Here is a 6,384-nt window from a genome sequence, read left to right as displayed (position 1 = left end):
TCTATCCATTTTTCGACTTCAATAACCAAGACATACACCAACATAAACCAATAACCCGTCGACCACCACAACCGAAACCCACTTCCTTTTTTCTGTTTTCGTTCAAACAACAAAACAATCACTTATAATCATCTAACCGTCACAATTATTATTGACATAACACCCGTTTAATACTGCAACTGTTGCTGTTTCATTCGCAGTTTAACAACCCAAAAACACCACTCGTCATCACCCAAAACAACCTGTTTGGAACTAACTCCTACCGCTGCGTTTGCTGTTTACTTCCTCTATTGAAGAACCAAACACCATCGACACAAAACTCATTTATTGCTGATATCCGTAAGCCACAACCTTGTTACCTACTATCAGTGTTGTAAAAGTCATCCGACTTGACCGACGCGTCGGCCGATGAGTCGTTTTTTTGGGTTCTCCGTCCCGTTTTTTCTGAAAACGACTCAAAAGACGGTCAGAGCTAAAAGTTTGATCAAAGTCTGTCAAAGACCGTCAAAAACGGTCAAAGTCAGTCAAATTTTCGTCAAGATTTGATATATTTTAAAATTAGGGTTTGTTTTCATATTTTTGGCCGCTCTTTTCTCTGTGTTCTTACTGATTATGTACTCGGTAACATTAATTGAGTTTGAAGTTTGATTGTTTTTAAATTCAAGTTCTTATTTAAGAAATTTATGGTACATAATCAACTATTTTACATATATATAAATATATATTTAAGAAATTATTAATAAAGTCAACGTTGGTCAACGATCGATGCGTCCCCGACGCGTCCCCCGACACGTCCTTTTTAGGTCTCGACCGATGCGTCCCCGACTCGCGACTTTTACAACCTTGCCTACTATTGAACACAACTATGATTCATTTTTTTTCCTAATCTATTCAATTAACCAAAACCCACCTGACAAGCTGCTGCTGCTGCTACGCTAGGTAACTCTCTGTTTTTCTGTCAAGGTTCGCCACTATAACTGCTAAATTCGTTCCTGTCTATCTGTTTAAATCATAGTAAACCACACCAATTCAATTAATTTATAACTGTTGCTGCTATACGATTATTTCTACTGCTCCCTGTTGTTTCTATTTTATAGTTCAGTTATAAACAATTGAACCAAATAAATAGATTACACCAAAATAAATCTGAATGAACTGATTACTAATTTACAAGGAATGATGACGATTGATAAAAATATAAATTCATACAAATAAATAAGTAAATAAATTACAAGAACATCATGTACCTAATTGATCAATTACTGGACCGATCATAATCAATTGATGATGAATTGATGAAGTCTCTGTTATTACATGCTGCGGTGTTCAATTTTTTCTCCCTTGTGTGAACAGACACCAACCAAACACCTGCTTCGATTTTATGTTGATTCGATAACGATGACGATTGAATGATGATGATAATGAATCAATGACCTACTGTACATCGATGATTTGTTGCTTGACTGATGGATCTGTTGATGAATTGAAGACCCTATAAACCTTGATTTTCTCTGCGTTTTACCTCTTCTATATTTGATCTGATCTGGAGAACCACTAACAAACGAATGGACCTTTTATTAGGTATAATTATTAGAATTATAATTATTATAATTATAATTATTGTTATTATTATTATTATTATTATTATTATTATTAATATTAATATTATAATGAATTATTCTAATTCTTATTATTAATATTTTTACTATTATTAATGTTATTATAACTATTAAAATTATTGTTATTATAATTATTGTATAACAAATAATACGACTATCATGATTATTATTATTATTAAGTATTATTATTATTATTATTATTAAGATTATAGTTAAACTATTATTACTATTATTATTATTATTATTATTATTATTATTATTATTATTATTATTATTATTATTATTATTATTAAGTATTAAGTATTATTATCAAAATAATTATTTTCATTATCATTATTATTAAACTTATCATTTTATTTAAAAACTACTATTATTATTAAAAGTATCATTCCTACTAAAATTATTATTTTGTTATCATTAAAAACTGTCATTTTCTTTATTAAAATTTTCATTATTAAAAAGTAATATTTTTTATTATTATTATTACTATTATTACTATCATTATCATTATTATCCTTAACTTAGTGTTATTATTAATTTTTGCAAACAGAAGATATTTATATAAAAATATATACTAATATTACATAATATTATGATTTAACTAATAGAATATTATTTATATTGACATAACATTAATTAAATCATATATCAAATAAGCATTAAAATATATTATAAGTATTAATAAAATTATATATAAATATTAATCTTAATACATAACTACATATATATAAAGTTGTTCGATTACCATTATATGTGTTAACATATATATAAATGATATTGGTTCGTGAATCCGAGGCCATCCTTGCATTGTTCAATTCCGTCGTATGCATATTTTTACTATAAAATATCGTATTGTGAGTTTCATTTGCTCCCTTTTAAATGCTTTTGCAATATATATTTTTGGGACCGAGAATACATGCGCTGTTTTTACAACTATTTTACGAAATAGACACAAATACTTAAAACTACATTCTATGGCTGGATTATTATACCGGATATGCCCCTTTTTAGCTTGGTAGCCTAAGAATTTGGGAACAGACCCCCAAATTGACGCGAATCCTAAAGATAGATCTATTGGGCCTAACAAACCCCATCCATGTTATGGATGCTTTAGTACTTCGATTTTATATATAGATGAGTGTACCTGTATATTTAGGGATATTCTAGATGTATTTGTTAATGTCGGTTACCAGGTGTTCACCATATGTATGAATTTTAATTCGCAGGTTATGCGTACTATTTTATTAAACGGGTTATGTGTAATATAAAAATGAAATCTTGTGGTCTATTAAAATTATGGAAATGAATGATTATGATAAACCTATGAACTTACCAACCTTTTGGTTGACACTTTTAAGCATGTTTATTCTCAGGTACGAAAGAAATCTTCCACTGTACATTTGTTCAATTTAGCAATATTACTTGGAGTCATTCATGGCATATTTCAAAAGACGTTGCATTCAAATCATTGAGTTCAAAAAGACTGTTATAAAAGATTAGTCATTCATATTAGGAGAATCATATATCATTTGTATCGAAAGGTTATATTTTAAAATGAGTTGTCTTTCAACGAATGCAATGTTTGTAAAACGTATCATATAGAGGTCAATACCTCGCAATGAAATCAATTGAGATGAATCGTTTATAATCGATATGAACGGGTCGTTAAAACCTACTTCTTTTCCCTCTCCATCCCTCCAATTACTGTTACGATTGAACAAAACCCTAATATCAAAATTGATCATAAATGGATGATTCATGGACTTTTCGTCCATTAGAAAATGATCAAAAGGATATCGATCAACTATACGGTATGGTTTATGAACCCTAAATCTCATAATTCAGCAGAACCCCAAATCTTAGTTTATTGTTTTGTTAACTTTATTTTTTTTTACATTTTTTCAGATGTATACCCTGATTTGTTCACGATTGTGTTACATCATGGTGGATATTTTAGAATGGGTAGTGAAATTGTGTACACGCAAGGTAAAACTGACTACATTGATTGTTTTGACATTGAAAAGTTTTGTTTAGGACAACTGGATTTAGACATGCAAGAATTAGGTTATGATCCCACCAGGTCTGTGTTATATAGATTTTGTGATGACCCGTCCAAATCCATTTAGACAAATACATCATTCATCGATTTCACAGTGAGGTACTGACCTCTACATGATACATTTTGTAAACATTGCATTCTTTTGAAAAGGCACACCATAATTGAATATCAAATTCCAAAGTTTTTGACGATTGATGATTTCTACATATAGACAATCACCGTAATTAATAGTTTACAATACTACATCAGTTGATAATGCAGTCAAAATAAGATACATGGTGATGATTTTGTGAATGCAACGTTTTCTCGAATAAAGCATGTATGACTCCATGCACATAGCTTGTATCACATATAAGCAAACAGCAGAAGACTTCTAGGAACCTGAGAATAAACATGCTTAAAAGTGTCAACACAAAGGTTGGTGAGTTCATAGTTTTAATGTTTCGCGTAATTTGTATATAAAGGTGGATCACAAGATTTCAGTTGTTTCATCCAGAAACGTTTATCAAAATATTCTACGAAGTTGAGCACCCTGGTAACTAAACTTTAACGTCTATATAATAAGTACCCCTGTTTTAACATACATGCAACCAACATGTACAATACACGCAAACCAACGTGTACTAACCTCAAATAGTATACGTCTGTTTTATAGTTCAGGCTATGGTCTCTATACCTGGAATGGACGGGGATGTCAAGCCCTATGGATCCATATACAACTACTCGCGCCCACCAGTTCTTACAACCGGCAGTTACTAGTTACAAAAGCTAAGGGATTTTTGGTTCAAACTCGGTGTAGAATTTAGTATATACTTGTATCCATTGCGTTTAAAATAAAGTGCATGTATTCTCAGCCCAAAAATATAGATTGCAAAAGCAATTAAAAAGGGAGCAAATAAAACTCACCTTAGCAGCACATAAGGTCATTCACCGAAATGTGACCGAAACTCGAAATGCAAAATAATCTTAGATCTCAACCTAGAGAAAATATGTTGGTCAATAAATGTCTAACAAGCGAGGTCGGGTCATAGTGTATCACAATCCTAATGCTCGAGATCGACATACAAAAGTTATCAAAAGTCATTTCAAAAAGTCAATCTGACTCAATACGGTCTTTAAATCTATACATGTTTATTAACATAGTATAACTCTTGATAATTTAACGAATTTATAGTTTAACAAACTCAAAATATTATTTATTTCAGGAGCTATATTATATTTGAATTATCATGGCAATCAAAAATATTTTATTATTTCACATAGTTTTGCAATACTTGTAAAATCAGACTATAGTGTTTATAAAGCTTTAAAACCTGATAAGACGGTCAACTTTGACAATTGTTCAACAAAACGAGACGTGCCTTATACAAGGATTCATTTACTCGGCTGGTAATATTTAAAAATCCATTTTATCAATCTCATAAACAAGTTTGTTTAAATCTTAATTGCAAATTCAAAAGCAATTTCAATTAACGTAAATCATAATTCAGTTGACTATAGCTTTTAATTAGTTCATCGAAATTACGCGATTTCTAAATGAAAAGTTATTGATTTTTCGCCAGCTTTCCAATAACATGCATATCATATACTTTTTATCAGTAGTATATGTATTAAATTCGTGTTTCATCATAAACTATCAAATGACAAAATTAAAGCATACAAGCATGCATAAACATATATACTCAAGCATTAGATATGGATACACTATTAATATATAAAAGATAAGATATGAATGCTCACGTATCAATATTGTAAGAAAGTACGTAGACGCAACGGAGATGATAAACACTAAGTTTGACTTGCAAACAATACCCACGAATATTACCCATAACCTCCATAGCTATAACCCATAGTTTCCTTAGCTTAAACCCGTTTGAAAACTTGTTTTGAAAATAACACGCTCATGACTTTGTCGTAATATTTTATGTGAAACATAATAATAATAATAATAATAATTATACTACTAATAATAATAAGATTAATAATAATAATAATATTAATCTTAATAATAATAATATAAATAATAATATATATATAGATATAAGAGAGATTGAGAAAAAAAAATATGCACGCCTTCTGCAACGAGCTCGGGCTTTATAGGCTAGAAACTGATCCCACAGCTCCGCGATTGCGGAGTGTGTGAGTGCAAATATGCCACGATTGTGGAGCAGCCTGCTCCAGCTCACCACTTGTTTTGGCCACTTCCTTGTCGACATAATCAAATATAATATATAATATATATAATTTAAATTAATTAATTATAAATTATATTTTATTCCCGTGCATAGTTGATTTGTAATTTTTGTTTCGATAAGTCGTACGTCATCACTCGACTTATGTCCCGATTTTGGTTTTTCGAACGTCCTCTCGTACACTGAGAAAACTTGTACTTTACGTTTTGCGACTCGTACCTTTGTCAAAATATAAACTTAAATTATCTATAAGCTATACCACTCGAAATATAACTTATACATTTGAGTATTTTGGTCATTTGCTTCTATAAATCATCGTCTTGTTATTTACCAATATTATAGTATTATCAAATGTTTTATAATCAACTTAATATATATTATTTAAAAACACATTTAAAAAAAAAACAACGCAAGTCATTCAAACAATTAATATCCAACTTATCATAAATATTCACATAGATATTTAAACCAATAAGTTTAATGCACAGTATCATATACTTAATACTTTGTTACG

Source organism: Rutidosis leptorrhynchoides, chromosome 11, assembly GCF_046630445.1.
Source record: "Rutidosis leptorrhynchoides isolate AG116_Rl617_1_P2 chromosome 11, CSIRO_AGI_Rlap_v1, whole genome shotgun sequence".
Taxonomy (NCBI): Eukaryota; Viridiplantae; Streptophyta; class Magnoliopsida; order Asterales; family Asteraceae; genus Rutidosis; species Rutidosis leptorrhynchoides.
The sequence above is the reverse complement of the archived record's forward strand: the minus strand, read 5'-3'. Positions refer to the sequence as shown.